The 23,190-nt window shown below is 38.7% G+C and overlaps 2 protein-coding genes across 10 annotated transcripts in view; both read right to left on the bottom strand.

The window, feature by feature from the left end:
* efnb3b (ephrin-B3b) overlaps positions 1 to 23,190 on the bottom strand; it is an 888,832-nt gene that overhangs the window by 108,778 nt on the left and 756,864 nt on the right. The window lies entirely within an intron of this gene.
* Positions 1 to 23,190, bottom strand: part of kdm6ba (lysine (K)-specific demethylase 6B, a) — a 149,712-nt gene that overhangs the window by 43,996 nt on the left and 82,526 nt on the right. For 4 of the 9 annotated variants that reach the window (XM_005172240.6, XM_021477780.3, XM_021477779.3 and 1 more), the window contains exon 1: positions 12,417 to 12,731. The exons of the other annotated variants lie outside the window; for them this stretch is intronic. The gene's annotated coding sequence lies outside the window, so the exon portion shown is untranslated. Of the gene's footprint in view, positions 1 to 12,416; positions 12,732 to 23,190 lie in introns of those variants that run through there. 9 annotated transcript variants of the gene reach the window in all.

The raw sequence follows: 23,190 nt of genomic DNA, 5'->3' as shown, positions 1-23,190 counted from the left end.
AGCAATACTACTTATGCAAGGCATACTTCAATTATACAAGCTTTGTTTGTATAAACCATTGAAGTCAAAAATTCATGCAAAAATGTAGGAGCATGTGAAAGAGAATGTGATGATGTATGAAAAAGAGGAAGAGAATGAAAACTGAGAACAAGACATATGGCAAAGAAAAGAAGTGCGACGGGGATGTTGAGGGTGATTCTGGAAGTTTCACACAGATGTTTTATTTCCATTTTGATTGAAAAATGAAGAAACAACGTTTAACATCATGTGACCACATATTACATCATTACATCATCATTTAACAGTCACAGCAGAACCTGGAATCTGCGATCATGGGCTTTTCCAGGCTCTTGCTGAATACGGGAATACAAGTTCCCTTCACAATAAAACAAATCCAAAACAAAAGTAATTTTTTTAACCTCTGTTTTTCACAGAACAAAGTATTTTTTCAGCTTCAGCACTATCAAATGAAGAGTAAACTTTCCTTAGCTTGAAAGATACAAGAAAACCAGTGCAAAACTGCTATGAGATTAACTATTGATACAGATTTAGGCCCTGTTTACACCTGTAATTCAGACACCTTTTCATCAATCTAATCATCAGTGAAAACTGATATATAGGGTGTAAAAAGGATCCATTTCCAGACGTAGTCAAAAACACATTTAATTGGATTGTGATCATAACGAAACAGCATGCATCACTATGATCGTAATCCTGTTTACTATTTACTTTCATTTCATTTGATCGATTTCCGATCACTAACTTGAAAGCCACATAACATAATCGGCTCATTCATTTAGTTGCTTGTTACACAGAGCTTTCCCGCAAAAGTGATACAGAGCGTGATCAAATAAGAAGGAATGCAGAATAAACCCCTTTATCTCAAAAACCACACAAAGCTTCATTTCTAGAGTCTTGGACACACCATATTGACTCCAAAAAAGCAATGGGGACGAAAACCCAGTTGTCACCTCTGAACCAAAAAGCTATGAATAAACACACCAAACGGATGACAGCCAACTGAAACAAGAACATATGTTCTGCACCTGCGTGAGAGGATGTTTCTTTCCATACCACCAGGTGGCAGAAGTCTGCATTGTTGTTCAACAAAGATGAACTGGAACTAGGGCTGCACACATACAAATCCTAAACAAAGCAGTAGGAGCGTCCCAAATCACATACTTATGCACAACATATAATCACAATTTGAAATGTTGCGATTAGTTAATTGCAAGAGCCTGCATATGAAATATATGTATTTTATTTCCCCCGCCCAGAGCAAATGTGTGACTGCCGTCTGTGTGTGACAGTCTTAGGGCGTACTCACACTATGTACGGTTGCCATGAACCGGGCCAAAGCACGCTTATACCCCCTCCAGTCTCCCCCGATGGCCCGCACTCACATTACATTCGGGCCTGGGCACACTTACGTCATCGATGATGCGCTGGTCAGAAGCGCTCTCGCTCAGGACAGTGGAGATTTCTTTAGTTATGGCGTTTGACATGCAGTGACGCAGTCAAATGTTTAGCCGAACAGATCAGCCGCTTTTGATGTTCATAAACAATCACTGTTTTTAATAACCTATGGCAGTTTGCGTTCATTGAACAGTAAGAATGATTAATAAATCCATATGAAACAGCCCCTTAAAAATCACGTCTCGCTTTTAGTTTCGAGCTTAGGCGCATTTTGCACTCACACACAAGCGTAACGCGTCTGAGCCCAAATGAACCACGCTTTTACAGATTCAGCGTAATTACACTTCTCATACGATCCAGGAAACGGGCCTGGGCACGGTTCAGATAGCATAGTGTGAGTAGGCCCGTACTAGCCAATTGAGTAAGCAGACTTTCGTTCTGCCCAGAATTGCACAACTAAACTATGTGGAACTCATACAAATTAATATCAAATACTATTGGTAATATGGGAATATGTTGGTTTCAAAGTCACAGACACAGAACAAATAAACTTTTTTTTGAAGAGCAGAATTGTTGCCACGACTTACAGATTATTAAGCTGAAGCTTGACTGCAAAATTAAATCGCAAATCAAATCGTAATATATATATTAAAAAACGTAATTAAATATTTTCTCCATATTGCACAGCCTTATTTTGCACTATTTTAAGCCATTTTGTATAAATAGTGTAAGTAGTGCGTTCACATGGAAAATTCTGAAAAAAATAAATAAATAAATGAATAAATAAATAAATGCACTTTAAATACCTGGATGATGCACTTATTCAACCGTTAAAAAGAAAAGTGTAATGTTGGACACTTCACGCACTCAACGACTGCAGATTTGCTCATGAAGCGGAAGGGGTGGCGCTTTCGAGCACTGAAGTTAGATTACTTTATTAAATTTGGATTGTGAAAGTAAATTCTCGTACGAGATTAATTATAGCCCCTCATGATGGTAAATGCAGTTATACCCATGGCAGGTATTATTTTGTCATTAATTTCACTAATTTGTCAACTGTCAAACATCATCAGGGAAACGATTTGAATTTCCGCTTAGTAAAAAAATATTAGTGTTCCGTTTGGAACGACACTGCATACATATACTATGCAAAATAGTATATGGAAATAGTATAGTGGAAAAAGTGCATAATGTGCCATTTGGGGCGCAGCTATTGTTTATATTAAATTTTTACAGTGCTTCTTTGCTATGTCTAATAATCAATGTTGTTTACTAATATTTAATAAATGTTTACAAAATTACAGCTGGCTTCTTTGTATTCCCACTTGACTTCCGTCATTTAATCCGTGATTTCCGTGATTTTTGACACCCAAAAATCATATGTACATACTGTATATATGTACATTATATATGTACATACAATATAAACATACACACATACACACACACACATACATACTGTACATACATGCATTGCATGTATACATGCATACTTTGTCTTGAACGTGTGTTTTTGTAGTATGCGTGTGTTTGTAAGTGTGCAGGTGCGTCCATACATGTGTGTGTGTCTGTGTGTGTGTGTGTGTGTGTGTGTGTGTGTATGTGTGTGTATACAGCGTCGATGAAGCAGAACTCAATCTGTTCCACACCTGTCCTTCTCTCCCTGGGGGAGGAGCCTGAGGCTGCACAAACACACTCGCTCACATTAACATACAAAAGCCTTTTGTGCTCTCTCTCATCCTGCAGCCATGTACATATACACAGAGAAATATACGATGCATGTGTGTGATCAGGGCTGACTACATCAACAGAGAAAAACAACAACTAAATATATTTAGCAGTGGCATGATTGACAGCTGTTTCCACATCAAATAGGTGTATGTGTGTGTGTGTGTGTGTGTAACAGATATACATATATGATTTACATATAGAAGGTGCAAACATGTAAGGAGAAATGGTGAAGTATTGAGAGCGAGAGAAAAAGCAAGCGGTTTAGTGTAAAGGGGGCAGGTTACTCTGGGACGGCAGAACCCTGTGACATGACACAGATGCACTGATGCTGAAGAGAGAGAGAGAGGGAGAGAGAAGGAGAGAGAGAGGAGGGGGATGGGAGGACAGGAGGAGGGGTGTGAAATCACACTGCTGTTCTATTTATTCTCAACCAGAGCACACGAATGCTCTCACACACACACTTACATACACACACAGCAGGGGACACCACTATAGCTGTGAGCAAATGGCTCCACATAAACATTCAATGAAAGCAACGTCTACGGTTTCCTGTGATATTGCTGCTAAAACAAATGGAATTGGATTTACATATTCCTCGAATCTCGCACCTGCCACAGTGAAGGTGGTAACAGGTCCGGCTCACACACGCACAGCGAATGATTCAGAGTGCATTCAGCATCTAAACCCCAAAACACACACCCAGCCTCTCTTTCAACATCTCTTATTCATGATGTAACCTCTCAACACAGAGCTCTCAGTAAACACACTGCTATTATTATGATCTTACAACAAAGAATCATGCTAGAAACCTTTGTTCATGATATCTTACGACAGCTCTGTTACCAAATCATCATACATTTATGCACTTATCAAGACTCAAGAATAAAGATCAATAGGTTTTAGACCAGAGCTGTGTAATTTGTAAATATTTTGACAAAAGAGTGGGCAATTACCATAGACTGTAAAAGAGATGGACGTAGTGTTCGAGATGTCACCCATAGGTTTCTGAAGAAGGCAAAATAAGCTACAAGTAGGCGTGGCCAACTGTAGCATTTAGATTATGCACCAACCAGGGGATACCAAACAAGGGCAGAGGCGGAGCGTGAGCTGAGCTACAGACACCTGCTACCATTTTGTTTAGACAGGCTTTTCTTTGGGAGAAATGCTTAATATTTCATTACCTGCAACTCGTTTGTGTTAACATGTGCAATGCAAAGTACTTCCAAAGACTTCAAATATAGTCCTGCGTTACTGAATGCAAGGCTACTTATGAAATCCAGGCATAACACTGTATGACAACGCTTCAGATGACTGTTCCAGGGCCTACAGCTAATCAATCTGTCAGATTCTGGAGTGCATTACAGCTCTAAAGGACATTATAAATGATAAGTGACCTTAAATAAAATAAATACATTTATGGAGGTGGTACAGCGTTCAGCGGCTAATCAGCAGGAATTAGCTGAGGTGAAATGACGGCGACCAGCGAGACCTAGCTGTCACTCATGAAGCCATGGCTTTAATTATGCAGACATAATATAAACAAAATTTTGAATTTCAATGAATTGCAGTTTCAGTTACTTACGTATTTGCTTCACGAGGGAGAGCAGGAAGTTGTCGATTGGCAATTACTTGGGACTTCTATCTTATGATCAACAAAAAGCATGTGTATGAATGAGTAGCTTACATACACAAGCTACATTACAGTTATAAAACAGAAAACAACGATAAAGCTTGCAACATATGCTATGCAAGTATGTGAAGCCATGTTCAAGGCAATGTCTGCATGCTTGTGAAGTATCTGGCCTAACACTTTTCGTGCAGGTGAACTGCAATCTAATGTCAGGAGATAAAACACACCAGTTTTAGTTCATTGTATGACAAACTCAACTTCATTTAGATCACATTCATAAACACTCACGCCCCAATTAAGCTGGCTAAATTAGCACTCCAGACGTCTCACACCCCAGAAACAAGAGCAGTGAGAAATCAATTACAACATCAACATTGAGTTTGACTGCAACATGACACACACACACACACACACATATATGCACAAACACACAGGGGTCGTCTATACAGGCTCCCTCACCTCAGAAAATGGATCAGGTTGCTGGAGTGTGCAGACGCAGAGCAAACACACACACACACACACACAAATTACAATTCAGAGAAAGGCACTAAATCTCGTACAGACCTGCAGAGAGTCTTGCCATTGTGCAGTTCTTATCACACACCTCACAAACACACTAATGTAAACCATTACACAACATGGACACAAACACACACTCTCTCACCTTAAAGTACAGCGCTTACACAACAGATCAGAGTACAGTTCTGAGTAAAATCTTGGTCTCTCCCTTGCACATACACTACTTACACAAGAGGCCAAAGCTCACTGGAGAACTAGGTTAGAAAGGCAGCTCACAGCTAATGGCATTACAGAAGACAGAAACAGAGAGGAACGCGTGCGATGATAGAATAATGAGGAAATGGGGACAGAAAGCAAACTCAAACACACACTTTCTTGACCCTGAGATGACCTTTTTTCTCTCTCCATATCGCTATGATCTCAAGCATCGATTGGCCGTGTGCCATTTCAGCCATTGATGGCGTAACTCTATCGCTCAGTCACATGACTCCATTTAAGTAATGTGAAACGCCCATCGATCACACCCAAGGGTCACAGAAAGGTCATGCCCCATAATGCTCCTCGCAGAAAGATGCAGGTTTGAGTGTTTGATGATTTTTCCGGCAAAATATCACAGCGCTTCCTCTGACAGAAATGTGTGAAACATTTGCAGACAGGACATGCGTGCACTCAGTTCAACTTTAACAAGCCAATGCTTTGGTTTGTCAGCAGACAAATATAGAGGGGCGGAAGAGAGCATGAAAAGAATAACAGAGGCAGATCAAAGACATACGAAAAGAGAATTAAAGACAACAGAAAACACAAACACACACTCAAGAAAGGTCCAACCGCAGTCTGTGTTTGTTTATGAGTGTTTATAAGGCTCATTTTGTCTTAACCCTTTATGGCAACATAGGCTCATTTTGAAAACGTAGCCCTATATACGTTTCTGGAGATTGCGAATTAATTAGCCAGATGTATGTATGGCTGCTTTCATTGACGAACACTGCGGGGTGGTATGACGCCATTCCATTTCGTGCTTACCAGCTGCCCGCTTACCTCCATGTGTACGGCTTTCCAGCAGTTACCAGTTTTTCCAGTAGCTGCGGACTTGAGATGCTTGAGTTGACCACCATGACAGGGTTCAAGTCTGGTAAGGAATGGTTCCAGAAAGCAGGTAAGACAAAAATAGAATCCAAAAAAATAATTAAATAACAGGTTGAGAATGTGGTTAAATCTGAAAACGTGGTAAAAATTAGGTGAAGGCTTTTCTTTTTCAGGATTGCTTTTTAAAATTGTCAGTTGGGTTTAGGCAAGTGGATGGGTGGGTCAATCAGTGCTTTTGAAAACATTATTGGTTGGGTTTAGGGAAGGAGGAGGGTGGGTCAGTTAGTCAGTTGACAGTGGCTTTTGGTGGACATACGTGAGAACAGCAGGTGCGACTGGCACTCGCGAAAGAAATTTAAGATCTGAAAAAGCATACACAGCGGCCTCTGGTGAATTCGTGAAAATAAAAACTAAAAAAAAAAAAAAGGGCCTGGGACGAATTTTGCTCTCTCCAGAAATGTATATAGAGTAGGGGTGGGGAAAAAAAACAATATTGAAATATATTAAGCATTCTATCGATGAATAATTGATACACTAACGGCCAATATTGATATTTTATTACACAAAATTATTAATTTACCAGTTGTAAGTGTTACTATCACCACTCAATATCTACCATTCTGTTTGCGGGGGGCATTATTTGAGTAAATAGGGGTAAAGTGGCGGAAGCAGCGGCCAGTGAAGAACACACGTTAACTAACAACAACAGAGAACAACCGCGGAAAAAAGAGTAGCGAGAAGAATGGTAGAAAATAATGAAAAACAAATCAAAGACCCACCTGCTAGTTTCCACTCTAAAGTTTGGAGACACTTTGGGTTTTCGAGACTAAAACTATGCAATAAACTTTGCAATATGCAAGAACTGCTTTGCAAAGATAAACAACAACAGCAACACTACTACGCAAATGCACCTCATTCGCCATCACGGTGAACTACTCTCAGGTGATATTAAGGGCAAACCAAGTCAGCCAACAATCACTATTGCGTTCAAAGCAAAGCTCCCCTTTGGCTCACTGAGGGCACAGAGTATCACTAAGTCCATCGCCAAATTGGGGACCTTTGCCCTTACAGCGTGGTCGAGAATGATGGATTTTGCAGAATGTTGGCAACACTGGAACCGATATACAGAGTGGTCTGCACTTTACGGATAAAGTCATCCCTGCATTGTATGCAGATACCAGGGCCAAAGTGGAGGGTCCGCTCCGGTCTGCTAAATGGGTTGCACTAACCAGTGATAGTTGAAAGTCAAGGCCCACCGAGTCTTTCGTAACTATTTTTCCAACTTTTATCTGTCTAGCTATACAGTGTTTACATTTAAAACCAGCTGGCAGTGAGTTATTATGCAAATGTATATTTCTTTGCACAATGTTGGAAATGTTAGCATTAATAAATGTGTAAGATTTCCTTATTATTGGGTATTTTTTTTTCTTTTTCAGTCACACATAATGTGATATAACGTTGATTGAATATCGTAGATATCGCGAATCATGATATTATCATTATGGTCGGCCACATATCGCAACAGAATTGAATCGTGAGTTACCTGAACCGGCCCTACCTCTAAAATCGTGGTACGTTTTCAAAATGAACCTGCGTTGCTTTATGGTCAACATTTAATGTTTAAACTAGACTTTAAAGTGTTTTCCCAGTGATGAAAACCAATAAAAAATGCTGTCACGAGTGGCAATACATTTTGCCAGTCGCTTTTTATGTAGCATCTGTATTAGTTCTGCCAATATACATATGTATTCTCCGATTTAAATTACAGTGCACTGGGATTGTGAGACCATATAATGAATTAACCCTCATGGCACTCAATCTATGTGTACAGCTATAAATATGATTTACGCATGGTTGTCATGGTGCTTTCCTTCAATATTCTCCATACACAATGAATGAAAATGTGGCAGAAATTCATCTGGATCTCTGCAGCACATTTTTTTTCAACAAAAGCGCTGTCTATCCATGCTAGAAACCGAAGATGCAGTTAAACATAAATAAACTCAATATTCCAAGAAAAACAGATTTGGTTGTTTGTGCAAGTGTGTGTCAGTACCACCTCATTCCCAGGGGACTCGAGCGAGACAAAGGAGTCGAAGGAAACACAGGTGTGTGTTTGGAGTGATCGAGTTGCACGCTAAGTATAATAAGGAATTTATGAGAGTGTGTTGGAGATGGATAACGCCTGACATTGAAAAAACAGACAGACAAAAGAGAAAGTACGCCTCATTGTCTGGTTGTGGTTATTTGAATGATTTGCAGTTGGATAACTTATTCTTGTAATTGTCCAGTGTATATTTCAATCTAACAGAATTTATCCACATAAGAATCAAGAAATAATGTTTACTATCGAGTACAATATAAAATTCTTCTATTAACATACAAAGCTCTTCATAATCTGGCACCTAACTATCTCTCTGATCTTCTTCATTGGTACACTCCTTTGCGATCACTGAGATCTTCTACTGCTGAATTGTTATCGGTTACAAATTTAAAGATGAAGTTATTTGGTGGCAAGGCTTTTAGTTGCACAACACCAAAGTTATGGAACTTCTTTTCGTTGCACATTTGTCAGGTGGACTCTATTTCCAGTTTTAAATCTTAGGTGAGCACCTTTCTGTTCAGGATTGCTTTTAATGATTTCCTGATCCAATATTATGTGTACAATTTTTCCCCTTACTCTTTGCATTTCTTTTTTTTTATGGTGTGCTTGTGACATATTGCAAGGTGTTCTTGATTATTTTGAAAGGCACCTATAAATAAAAGGTGGTATTATTAGAATTATGAATGAGTGTAATGGTCAAAAAAAACAATGAAATTGATACTTTTTATGAATACTTATAAAACTCTTAGTTCTTTAAGTTTAGAAAACCAATAATGATAATTTATTTCTCTGGGGAAACAGTCCCTTCATACCTTATATAGCATTAAGAACTGTTGAGAGTGACCAAGATTAAAGTTTAACAAAAATAAAAACCTTTAACTAAACATCCAAATACAATTTTCAAAGCATTAAATAAAAGCATATGGACTCATTTAATGACGGTAATTTTAAAAATAATATATATTTAAAATGAACTTTTAACAAAGAAAATGTAAATTTTGATGTAGGAAACAGCAGGCTTAATATCTCTGCGTCGAGTGATCGGCGTGACCACGGCGACTGCTTTGCGTTTAGTAGTGCATTTATACTTCTGCGCATTGTTTGTGTTGCTCTGCATAACACTTCCAAAACACTAGCTTGCAGTGAGGTTTCATGTTGCTCTGTGTTGAGTTTCTTCGCAGATGTTTTTTTCTGAACGCTATCTTAATGTACAAGTAGCTAAAACTCACTCATTTTGAGGCGGGAACCGGCGAACTTTAATCGTAATGTAAACACAAAATAAAAGTTTTCATCTGGAGCTCCTTTATTGGACTCGACACTTGTAAACACTCGCTCCAACACTCGCTTTGCGTTTCCCAGCACCTTCCACGCTCGTCACAGCTACCCAACCTGACCAATCACAGAGCTTGCGCTAAGCGTTGTTGCGACGTACAATATAGTTAAATTTTCTGTATAAATCAGCCTTTAGGAGACAGATATACTGTTCACATCTATCTCTGTTACAAAATTCAACTAGTCGGTGCCAATAGCCTAGTGGTTAAGTGTGTTGACATGACCCGAGTTCGATTCCCAGCCTGACCCTTCCCCTCTCTCTACTCCCAATACATTCCTCTCTGTAACATCTACTGTCCTTTCACATTAAAGATGAAAACCTTCTAAAAATAATAATAAAATTTTACAACTAAACATGCATAATGTCATCAAGAATACATGTGGACTATTAGCTCTTCCATCATAACACAATTGAAATCAAAGAAAATGCCTTAATAAAAAGTGTTTACAATGCAAAGGTATGCTAGATTTGTTCTATTCTAGACAGACAGACAGATTCCAGTTCACTAGTACAAGCTTAATCTATGTATGTCAGTGTTCTCTCACAAACAGTTCCTTGTCACATGGCGTTTGTGTTTTCACTCTCACCTCAGCACATAGGACTTGTTCTCCAGCAATCTGCGCATTCTCTCGCCCTCTGATGTTTGTACATCTCTCTCCTCCCCAAACTAACCAGCTGGGTTGTCTATACCTTAACCACCTCCCCCTCTTCTCCTTCAACCAAAGAGCATAACACCAGCCAAGCAACATTTCCCCTCCCCCATCCCCCCCACCCCTCTCTCTGTCTCCTTTTCTTCTTCAGCAGCCCACTCAATCATTCCTCCCTCCCTTCTCTCTCTCTCCATTCCAATGAATGCACAATCCCCCGTTCAGCCTGGCCTGTCCTGGGGGGTGGGGTTCAAGGGACACGCACACACCCACACCACATCTGCACAAGAACAAACGCCCATCACAGGGAGTGATAAAGAGACAGCTTACAATAGAGACAGAGTTAAAGCCAACAGAAAGCCAGAAAAAAAAAACTACTTAAACCAGTCTAGGATGAATCGATAGTCTTAGCTGATCTTCCTGTCTGGTTTTCGGACACTTCCGAATCAGGATAAGAATCAGAATGAGCTTTATTTGCCAAGCAAACACACAAGGAATTGTTTGTGGTTTACAGGAGCTCAGGGAACATTAATCGAAGGACATTTAAATAAATTCAATGGGTCAGGAAGAGAAGCCTCAGCTAATTTAGCTAACTTGAGACCACCTTAGACTGGTTTTTCAACAGGATTCTAGACTTAAAACAATAAAATGAACTTAATTTTCCTCTTTTTTTCATGAGAGTGATTGCTAATGCTAGTTAGCGATGACAAAAATGACAGTTTGACATAAGCAACGATTCAAAGTGACTTTAGAACTACACAAACGGTCCAGTCATTACCAGGGCTGGCAATCAGATTAGCAGCTAATGAATAGATTAGCACACTGCTAATCACCATGGCATTATGGGTAATAACAGTCCTCACACTACTAATGCTAACAGAGTTGGACTGCGCTCAGCTTCAACAGCAGCCAGAGGAACTCGAACAGGAATGTAGGCTAAGAGCAAAAGTGGCCTGAGGGCGACATGCACACGGGCTGATGAAAACAGGCACTGGCGACACTACGTCAAATGTGTTTCAGGGCAGACAGTCATAATTTGCTCTTGCCCCAATGGACAGGATAAGGAATAGAGAGAGAGAGACACACACACAGGATGTTCTTCCGGTGGAGAAACACTGAGGAATGAGACCCAGAATGCAGACAGATGAAGATGTGCGATTGTTTTACAGATGACAATGATGAAGTGTGCTCTTCCGGCAATGTTTTGTGTTTCTTTATCTTAGTGGAGAGCTCTAATGAGGGGTGGAGCCAGCTGATACACGCCCAGCAACACACACACACACACACACACACACACATACACACACACACAATGACTTTTGATTGATCGAAACACTCCAGGATGCCGGTAATGGATGTGGGTTGTGTGAGACGGACACACGGCCAGGAGGAAGCGGAGGTTCACACACTCCCGCTGCCGGGGGTTTTACTCTAGTTCTCAACTAACACATTATCCATAACCACCACTTCCTATGACCACAACGAACAGCACACACACATAAGCCTGGAAAACAAGCATGCAAACTACACAAAAGAGTCACTAACATTAGAGAAATCATGTTATGATGAATTATGTATGCATCTTGACTGATGTCTGGAAGTGAGACATTGAAAAATAGAATTATTATTTGGTTTTATTAGGCTTTCCTTTTGTTTCTGTGTAAAAGTGAGCGTGTGACAGTCACACACAACATAAACAGAAGCAGCCGGACTGACTGCATACATACAACAAGCTTTCTTTGTGCAGCATTCTGACTGGAAAAAACAGTGCAACTTTCGCTCTCTCTCCGCCTAGTGTGTGTGTGTGTGTGTGTGTTTTTATTCTGCTGAGCTGTCCAAACGCACCCTGGATACTTTCACGAGTTCAGTTTAAATGCCCTGCTGGAAGCACAAAAGAAGCAGAGCAGCAGCGGTGGATAGAGGGAGTGTGTGTGTGCGTGTATCTCTTACCGTGTTTCCTAATGTTATTCCCTGCGTTTCTGAGGTAATTCCACACTGAGAGCAGCTCATTCGGTGTGTTCGGTCAAATCTCGGCTCTTATTTTCCCTTTAACCAGCTGCAGGCTTGACTACCTGCCCCCCTCGCACACATGCACGCACTCACACACGCCGGCAGCAGGGCTTGCAAACAAAAACACACCATGCAAAGGCTGACACAGTCAAGAGGACGCTGGATTTCAGGCTCCAAACAAAACAGAATTCCTTCTTTTTTTAGTCAAAGAAAAAAAATATGAGTGTGTCTCCCTCGCTCTCCTTCTCTCTCTCTGCTTTCCTCAATCCTTCTCCTCTCTCTCACTCTCTCACTCACTCACACACACTCTTTCTCTCTGCTTTTTCCACTCAGTAGTCAAACAAAGAGAGGAAAGGAGCTGGTCTCTCATACACACACACACACATACACACACAGCGCTTAAGCCCAACCCCCGCTATAGGCCAGCCTGCCTCTCTTCATTTTTTTTCTTCTTCACATCTCTTGCTCTAAACAGCCCCTCCCCCCGTCCCCTGTCACCTCTCTCTCTCTTAGCCTCGTTCTCACCCTCCCTCCCTGTGTGTCAGATAGAAGGGATCGCAGAGCGGAAGAGATCTTTTTACTATACTGCATTCTCTCACTCCTATCCAATAATTCTGTATGATCTCAGTGCATCTTCAATCTGCACCTGCAGAAACGCATAAAACAAGTGCTGCTGATTTCTGCAGACGCCTGTCATTTACTAAAGGTGTATGCTTTCCTTGCAAAATAGAAGATGATACATTGAGTTTACTGATACTGAGTTTGCTTGACATTAGAGTCATTTTTTACACCTAAATATACAAAACAAAAAGACTTTTATGATGTCTATTCTTTGGTAAGATATTTTCTGGGTGTCCAAAACAACGCTGTTTACAGTGCTTGTCGTATGTGCGTACATGTGATACATTTTTTAACAGTTGAAAACTTGTGAAGAGCTTATAAAAGGTGTAAATGAGCTAAAACAGCATGACAAAATTCTCTGTCACAAACACAAATGAAGATCTGCTGCAAAGTGATGTGACTGCTATTGGCAGCAACATGATTATGATAAGAAATACCTGGTAGAGCTGTGAACCTACACTGGTCTCACGGTTCGGTTACGATTATCATGTCATCCATTCAGTTCAATTCAATATCTCGATGCATTAACGATTCTTTCCATACATAATTTTATATTTTACTTCACAACTCAAGAATTCTTTGATTAAATTTAGTGGTGGGCCGTTATCGGCTCTAATCGGGCAATAAAAAAAAATATCGTCGTTCATCTATTTTCAAAGTTTGGTTGGGAGCTGGCTGAGTCTATTCTACGCAAGCTACTATGACTTTCACCTTGATTTTTTAGTCTGGATGTATACCTGGCCGAACTGCACTGTGGCGAGAACGAGTCTTCGAACCTGAGTGTATTCCTGCTGTGAAATTACCATATCAAACATGACGTGCTAACATGGAAGCAGTTCACTAGAGTGAATCTGATTATGTTAGCTCCACATCTAACTATCAGGCACCTGTAGAGTTTATGCGTTCGAGTAAAACATATACAAATAAAATGGACCAGGTGCTTTTTAAAATGAACGGCGGTGAATGAAAGTCAAAGCGGTGAGCCGTCTGACAAAAAAGTGCCCTTCTGAATCAAATCAGCAAGATGCCCTTCTGGATCTTACACTTACTTCGAAGACACTACTGACTACGCTTACATGGACATCTGTAATCGAGTTATTTGCCTTATAGACAACAATATAATTAAGGTGTCTACGTGAAGCGCTTTCATGTAAGAGTTTCCTGTAATTTTGGGTGAGCTGCTTGTAATGCATTTTGGAAACAGGAGATGAGCTCAAAGAGGTAAGTTCTCAAAGACTTACCTTTAGTCAATATTTGGGTAGCACACATTTTCTAAATGACTTCGGCAGAATTCAAATCAACCATTTTAATCTAGATTAATTAGATTAATTGCAAGATTACACTGAGATTAATTTAGATTAAAAAAATAATCTATGCCCACCTATAATTAAAATCTATACATATATTTATATATTTTTTGTAATTCAATTTTGTCCTTTAATACAAGAAGTCAGATATATGAACTGTAACTATAAAAACTGTACCTTTAAGTAAATGCACAGAACAACACGAGCATTTATAGCAAATAAACAAATGTATACATTTTCTATGTTTTTTTAAGTAGTTGGAGTGTTTTAATTACACACACTCGCCTCCCTCGCCATAGTAAGATAAATGAATTTAGATTTATGAGATAAGTGACGTCAGTACATAATAACCGGTTAGGATTTATTGCTGAACCGATACCAAATTGTCAGCGTCTGCATCGCGGTGCACTGAAGAAACAACTAGTTTTGACATTTCTAATACCCAATATGCCTTTTTTTAAGAATATGTCATATTTATATTTATGGATTTATTTAGATGTCTTTAGTCCATATTATGTTTATATGTCAGTCAAACTGCACTTAAGTTGATATTGAAGTAAACAAAGAGCCAACTTTGTCAGTGATCTCAGTCCACTTGTTTTGGCATGCAGCAAGGTACGAATGGCTTAATCAAATGAACTACATTACCAGAGCAATCACACTAAAGTTAGTTTTAATTAAGTGCAAAGGCCTTATGGGTCAGTCAGCGAACATGTTTACATGCACACCAATACACTGGTAATAAATATATGTTCATTGTTTACCAGGGGTGGTTTACATGACAACTAATGACGACGACTACTAATGCATTTTGCCTGTTATTTACACGACTACACAGCAAAATATGGCAAAATTGACTTGGTCAAGTTACTCAAGTTAAAGGGACAGTAAAAGGATTTATTAGGTGATAATTGAGCACTGATGAAAAACACATCTGACTTCAGTCACAGTCTTGGTTGAAATCAGCTGAAATATAATACACTGAATCTCTCACAAACAGAGGATTATTAAGCCACTCCATGAACAGCAATTTTACTTATTACCAACCTGTTTGGCCTTATTTAAAGAGGGACCAAATACTGTCTGGACTGAGTACATTTTAATCTTTTTTTGAGACTGAAAAAAAGTCATCCTGTGGAAGTTTTTGCAAATGCCACCATAGTCATGTCCATGTAAACACCCAAAAACGAGAGTCGTTGAAAATAATGATGTCATGAACGTGGATGGTACATGTTTAGGGAGGTGTAGAAGGCACAAGCACAGACATACACTCAACAAAGGCAGAATACATGGTAGCATTGTTGTAGTCTGCTTTATCAGATAAGTGTGGATGTACATCACTTTAAACAAACAGAGAAAATGCATCATACACACACACACACACACAGCTAATTCTACATGCACACCAGTGCCGCCGATGACATATTGTCAATTCCTTACAGGTACTGTTTGCTAACAAGGTGACAGCTCCAAAAACTGGCCTGGCATATGTAATACAGATTTTTTTGCCTACTTTAGCGAATGTGTAAATGTGGATAGTTTTGAAAACATTGTTGTGTAAATTTTTAATCACAAAGGAAAAGTTTTAAGTTTTTTTAAGTACATCGTTGTCAAGTAAATGTAGCCTTACCAGTCTACATGCAGATTAATAATCTGACAAATGCAAGTAAACCATGTATGTAGGACTGCACAACTCATTCATTCATAATCTTTTCGCCTTAGTCTCATTATTAATTTGGGGTCACCACAGCGGAATGAACCGCCAACATATCCAGCATATGTTTTATGCAGCGGATGCCCTTTACGCTGCAACCCATCACTGGGAAACACCCATACACTCTCATTCACACACATACACTACGGACAATTTAGCCTACTCAATTCATGCACAATTCATTGAAATGAAATTGAAAGAAAAAGCTGCAATTTTCATGCACATGTTGTCAGGGTGACACAGCTCTGTACATCTCCGAAAGCCAGACGGCACTATCTTGCTGAAACTGCAAATACGCAAACACAGAATTAACTGACAGAATGAATAATTTTAAACACTCGACTGAAGTAATGAGGTGAGTTTAGAGCAAAAACATATAATGGGATGTTTTACATGCTTTTGGATCAGCATTAACCCAAAGCCATAGTTTACACAGAAAAAGTGAAAACATTGGTAAAAACGCAGAACTATTCTCATTGATTTCAGGATCGTGCCGTGTCCGTGATCTGTTTTATAGATTGTCATGGTCCGTTACTAATGAGAATTAAGGTATGGTACGCCTGTTTCCACTGTCAAAACCTTTCCAAAGCACAACAGTAGAACACAACTTTACCAAAAGGGGGGGGGGTACATGCACAGCTGAACACTATTGGTTTAAAGAGAATCGTCATCATTGATTGCAACAAGCCAGAAGACTGAAAACAAAACAAAAAAATTCACAGCCAAGACATTATATTGTAGTAATACATACATTAATGAGCCATTGTCGAGCCAAGCTCAAACCTTGTTGTTTTCTTGTAACACACAGTCACATGGCAAGAGGAACAGAATCTGCCGCGTGTCCTATTGTGGTGATAATTGAAATGCGTCTTCTTACAGTCTTTCAGAAGTTTTTGAACCCAAATAAAGCCTAAATGTACTAAATGTTTTAGATAATTTTTCTGTAATTGGTAACATTTTGGACTGTAAGGATCTGTTTGTGTTCATATATGTTTTATTTATTTAATATAATTGCAGAATTTACAGTAGACTGTTTCGCATTATCATGACCTGCAGCTATAATCAAATCATGTTCATAAAAAGGTTAGTAATTAATATTTATACACAATTATGAGTATAAAGCATCTGTTTTGTAAGAAGTGCTTCTCATATGATACATGAACAACCCGTACAGGTTTACTTTTACATTTCTTAAATCGAGAATGATATCGACTGCAGCTTTCTATCGTACACCACACCTACCAAAAGGGTAACATTTGGCAGTGGAGCCTGATACAGCTGACCCGTACCGTACTGAACTGAACCATACCACATTGTGGAAACAACTGAGCGATAGAGTACTGCAAAATGTCAGTGTGAATATTTCCTCTTATATTTAAATTTTTGATGACTGTTAGTTTTAATTTTAATTGTCCCCATAGGCAGGGCTAAATTTGTGCCAGAACATGCCGGATCCGAATCCGGCACCTCATTTTACCTATCCACCTCCTCAACAGCCCTTCTCCCATGTCCGCTGTTCACTTTCACTTTCTTTAACGACTCCTTAACCTACTCACTTTCATGCACGACACCTCTCAATCCTTGCGTAACATGCCGGATCCGTCACCCTGATCTGTTCCAGGACCTCGCAATTCACAAATGAAGCACTACCCGTAGGGAAATTTCATTTGTAGCATACACTAACAGAGACATCTGACATTTCACATTTGGCTTTTTTCCCCTTATTTATTTATTTATTTATTTATTTTTCCCAGGTTCTGCAGGTTGCAATGTCCCGAATTTTGCTTGCCAATCTTAAGCCAATTGATGGTTTGTTTTTTTGGTTTAATTTGAAATTTCCCCAACCAATCGCAGAGCTCAAGGGAGTGAGTGCTCCGACTTGCCCCCGAATTTCTGTGATTGGATGAAAAAGAAAATCCAGCAGAAGAAAAAAAAACACGTGTGACGTGTGTATGTATGACCTTGTTTGAATGCATACATTATCAGTGAAATGTGTGTGGGAGAAAGAAATAAAGAAACAGCTGTTTTCTGCTGGAACTTTTTTCTTACTGTCACCTCAAATTAGCCTCAAGCACACACACACACACACACACACTCACACCCTTAAATGGGGACAGCAGATGAGGATTGAAACGCTCTACTGTGACACCTATAAAGCAGGCCGGATGAAAAACCTGCTGACTTTGTGCAAAAAAGAGTCATGTTTACATTGTTCAGTAATAATGTAGAAACATGCACATGCGCACACAAAAGCCGTCTCCCGATACAATGATGCCATTTCAAGCTATTTTTAGCTCTCTTTCATGAGTTCCATTCCCATGATCCAACAAAGGCGAAAGTTATTCGAAAAATCTCCCTGAGAAAGGAAGGGAGGGAGAGAGAATTCCGAAGCCAAATAAAGCCACATATACACTATCGTCCACGGTGCCGTTGGCCCAAGCGTTACATAATTTCCATTGTATTGATTTATTACTGCAGAGATGTGGCTCTGTGCCAACAAGAAGTGAAATAGTTGACTCTCCGCCAATAGACAAAAGAGAACAGAGTGCGTGTAAATGTGTGTCAGGGACCGCTGGCATTATCAAAGTCCTTTGCAGAGTTACGTAAGAACAGAACAAAATCTGATTGAGTGACACAAACAACTAATAAGCCTGCGTCAGCATGTACGATCCATCCTTAACTTCATTGTGATGCCTGCATTTCATTAAGTTTACTTGTGATTTAAAAGTTGGGTTTCAGACAGACTAAACCAGCAAAATACTTGTTTTTTAATGTAATGCAAACAATCAATTCTGTGTGACAACATACTAGGGCTGCACAATATAAGAAAGATCTAAAATTGAGATATTTTTTAATTCTTCAATATATATAGTGATTATGAACACAATTTTACGAGATGACTTGAATAACTATTTGGAGAAAAATAGCATTGATTGATTGGGATGATTCTGTTAGGGAGTGCATCTGCATAAAACATCATAAACAATCTACAAATATAGATAAACTCAATAAAGAAAATGATACATATTAGATAAACATTGTTTCACTGAGTCTAACTGTATTCAGCAAACAGTAATTGAATCAAATTTAAAATAATTTTGCATAGTCTTGGATTTATAAACAATTCAATAAAATTAATCGTTAACAATTTTTAAGGTTACAAATGGTACATTTTCTTTATGTCTTTATGCTTTTAAAATCCTCAAACAACACTTGAGAAGTGATGAATAATAATACAGACTCAACATTGAATTTACTCGCGATATGACTATTGCGAATGATCACATTGCGATATCGATGATGAAATAGGGTTGTCGCTATAGCAATAATTCACTTTGCAATACTATACCAGCTGAAGTATCGTGATACCAAGTAGTATTGCGATACTGTAATTCATAACTCAAATCTATGAAAAAGAAAATAGTCAAAAATACTGTGTTTGTTATAATAGGCCTACTTGAATTGAATTCATAATTCCCCTATTATTGAAAAACATATTTGAACATCGCTTCACCTAAAATGCATTAGTTCTTTATGATTATTTTGTAGATAACTGAGCAACAATAAATTCATAAAGATACAAATTATACCGAACAAATTCATTACAAAAAGAACATTTTTCCAAAACAATTTGTTTACTTAATTTGATTATATTAAGTAATCAAAACCTGTTTCAATGTTTATTGTTTTTCATCTATTGTTTTTTTTTTGTCTTATCAGGTAAGAATCTAAAGTAATTCAATATTTTACGTTGTGAGTCGTTCTTTTAAAAAAAATTCGTTGTGGTTTATTAGCAACTCAATCATATTGACAGGAACAGAAATAAACTGATTCAGATGTGTGCCCGAACTGTAGAGTCAGAAAATGTGCAATAGGCTAAAGGTGTGAATTCTACACAGTTTTGCAACCTTAAAGGGCTCCACAGACTATTCAAATAAAATGGGCTTTTGTTGCACAAACATGTAAGTAGACTATTTAGCGTATTTTCCCAAGTGCAACATTATGTATTGTAGATACATCATTAATGAAAATACTACTGTTTACAAAGTACATTGGCACCTCCAGTATTTTGGAGCCATAGTTTCATGATACTACCATAGTACTGGAAAACCGTGCAAACCTATGCTGAAATTATATATTGTGCAGCCTACAGCATACCATTCAAATTATTAGATTTCCATAATATAAATGTTGGCCAACTTTGGTCAGTGTATGTACATTGGAATACGTTTAACTGTCAGATACTTCAAAACATTAAGAAAATTGGTGTTTTTTATTAATAAACATGAACTTCCAATCAAACAAGACGGCACGCACCCTTCTGTTTCCCCATTTTCTAGCAGAGAAATGTTGGTAAGAAGCAGAAAAACTGAGTTTTGACATAGAGAAAGGAAAGTAAGAATAACGCACATTTGCCAATGGCACGCATCCTTTCCTCTTTTAAACATTTCCAACGTCTCATTCTCCATCTTTATTTCCCTTTAAAACACACAAGAGGAGCGGCTGATTAATTGGCAATTAAAGCCTAATGAGCTACAGCTGTGTGCAATTACCAATCAGCACATTCCTAAGAATGCATCCCACAATGCACCACTTCTGCTTTTGCCACAGGTTTAAAAGAAGCTTTTTTTTCATGAAAACTGTCAATCAGTCTATGTGAGCACTGTTAACCCATTAGGATCATTACCAGATAATTAGTAACAATGGTACGACCACAGAAACACCTCATGTCCTATAATTTTACATGACATGGAAAATCCAGACAGAATTACAGATTTTAGTTTGGGCATTCCAACATTTTGATGCCATGTTAGAAGGGGGTGGATCGCCCGTGGTGATCTATTGTGACCACAACCCTTCGATGTTTTTGATAACTTTACAAAATCCTAACCAACGTTTAATGCGATGGTCTTTTTTTTTTTTTTTTTTACAGCTGTACAACTTGAAGATTTACCATATTAAGAGGAAGGGGATATTTTGGCAGACACCCTTTGTCGTACATTGGTCTCTTAAAGGGATGGAGGCACGTTGATTGCTGTCCTGATTAATGTTTTGTATGATTTGCGCCGGGATTGAAAACACCGGTGTATGGTTGATTTGCCCTGTTTTAAATAGCATGTCTGTCTCGGACATGAGGAAGAGGGGCTGCAGACGGAATCTGATCGTCGCCTATCTTTTGTCTTAGGGCTAGCAACATGACTATGGAATTGAGTAAATAAATATATATTTTCTACCGCAATTGCACTTGTCTTCTCCTTGTTTGTGGTGACCGGTTTAGGTCATAACAATGCCGTAGTCACACTAGAGTTTGAGCATGCAAAATTCCGTTGTGCAGTGCTGCAAAATGGGGTAGGATTAAACAATCTGATTAGCCATTAAAAAAAGCAAGTGATTGGTCCATATCTTCTATTGGGGTCTCACGCAATCCCCTGATGCGATTTTGCAAGCCAGAGTTTACCAAGCTTGAACTTTACAATCCAGTGAACTGCAAAACGTTTCTGGTCTGTCACATTCGCATGCGTATGAATGGAAGTCTTCGTGACCACGGCTTAAGAAACCAGTCATAAAAATGGAATTTGCAGTAAAATCGCAAAATGTTATCTGATTCTGCAAATTTTGGATAAAAATCTGATCAAATATAATATAGAGTATTTCCACAGAAACTCAACCCATTAAAGTAAGGAATATTTTCCCCTAAAGAAATCATCTTCCTTCCCAAAATAATAATAATAATATAATTTATAATAAATAAACTACAACTTTAGCTGAGTTTTTGACAGCAGTGTCAAGATTTCCCATATTCACTCATTCATTTATTTTATTTTCTGCTTAGTCCCTTTATTAATCCGGGTTAGCCACAGCGGAAAGAACCGCCAATTCATCCAGCACATTTTACGCAGCAGATACCCTTCCAGCTGCAACCCATCTCTGGGAAACATTCATACACACTCATTCACACTAATAGACTATGGACAATTTAGCCTAACCAATTCACCTGTACAGGATGTCTTTGGACTGTGGGGGAAACCGGAGCACCTAGAGGAAACCTACGCAAATGCAGGGAGAACATGCAAACTCCACACAGACACGCCAACTAACCCAGCCGAGGCTTGAACCAGTGACCTTCTTGCTGTGAGGCAATAGCACTACCTACTGCGCCACTGCGTCACCCAAACTCAGTTATTTTCAAACAAATTTTTTCAACGTAATAATCAGACATTTTTCTTGAGGTCCAAATCAGCACATCGGAATGATTATCTATGATTAGGATCACGCTAGTGTTGTCACGATACTGGAATTCGGTACGGTATTGAAATTTAAAAAAAACGCACATTTCCCCTAACATTTGAGCACTGTTAAGCATGTTCTTAAATACCACTAATTTGCCATTGTGTTCACATGCTCAACAGAAATGACTGTAATTGACCATGAAGGACATCAGTTCACCAAAGTCACAGCAGTTTACAGAGTATAACCACAGATACAGGGACATTGGAGCATTTGACCTTCATGGCCAATCACAGTCGTTCTGTTGAGCACATGAACACAATGGCAAATCAGCGATGTTAAAGAACGTGCTCAACAGTGCTCAAAAGTTGAAATTTTTTTTATTTTTTTATTTCAGTATCTATTGGTACCGAATTTCTTTATCGTGACAACCAGGGCTTGACATTAACTTTTTGTATCACCAGCCACTGTGGCTAGTAGTTTTCCAACATTACTAGCCACAATTTTATTGTTGGGAAAATATATTTTATACACATAAATAAGACTATGACATGCCTTCTCATTCATTTCACTTTTTGTGTGTCATGGATGAGCTTGCTTAATAATCATGAGCAAATGGGTCACGGTTTCATAGTATTAAAATTAGTTTTTTTTTTAGAATTTTTAGAGCTCAAAATTAAGGAGTTACCAAATTGATCTCTGACCACACCAAACATAAACAGTTAATTATTTCTAAGCCACACATTTTAAATGTGTAAAAACAAGCAAAATATAGCTGTATACTATACCTTTTATTTAGCAAAATATATGCACAGTAATCTGTCCTGGCTCAAGGTCCTAGATC

This window comes from Danio rerio, chromosome 7 (assembly GCF_049306965.1).
Source record: "Danio rerio strain Tuebingen ecotype United States chromosome 7, GRCz12tu, whole genome shotgun sequence".
Taxonomy (NCBI): domain Eukaryota; kingdom Metazoa; phylum Chordata; class Actinopteri; order Cypriniformes; family Danionidae; genus Danio; species Danio rerio.
This window is presented reverse-complemented; position numbering and strand designations above follow the sequence as displayed.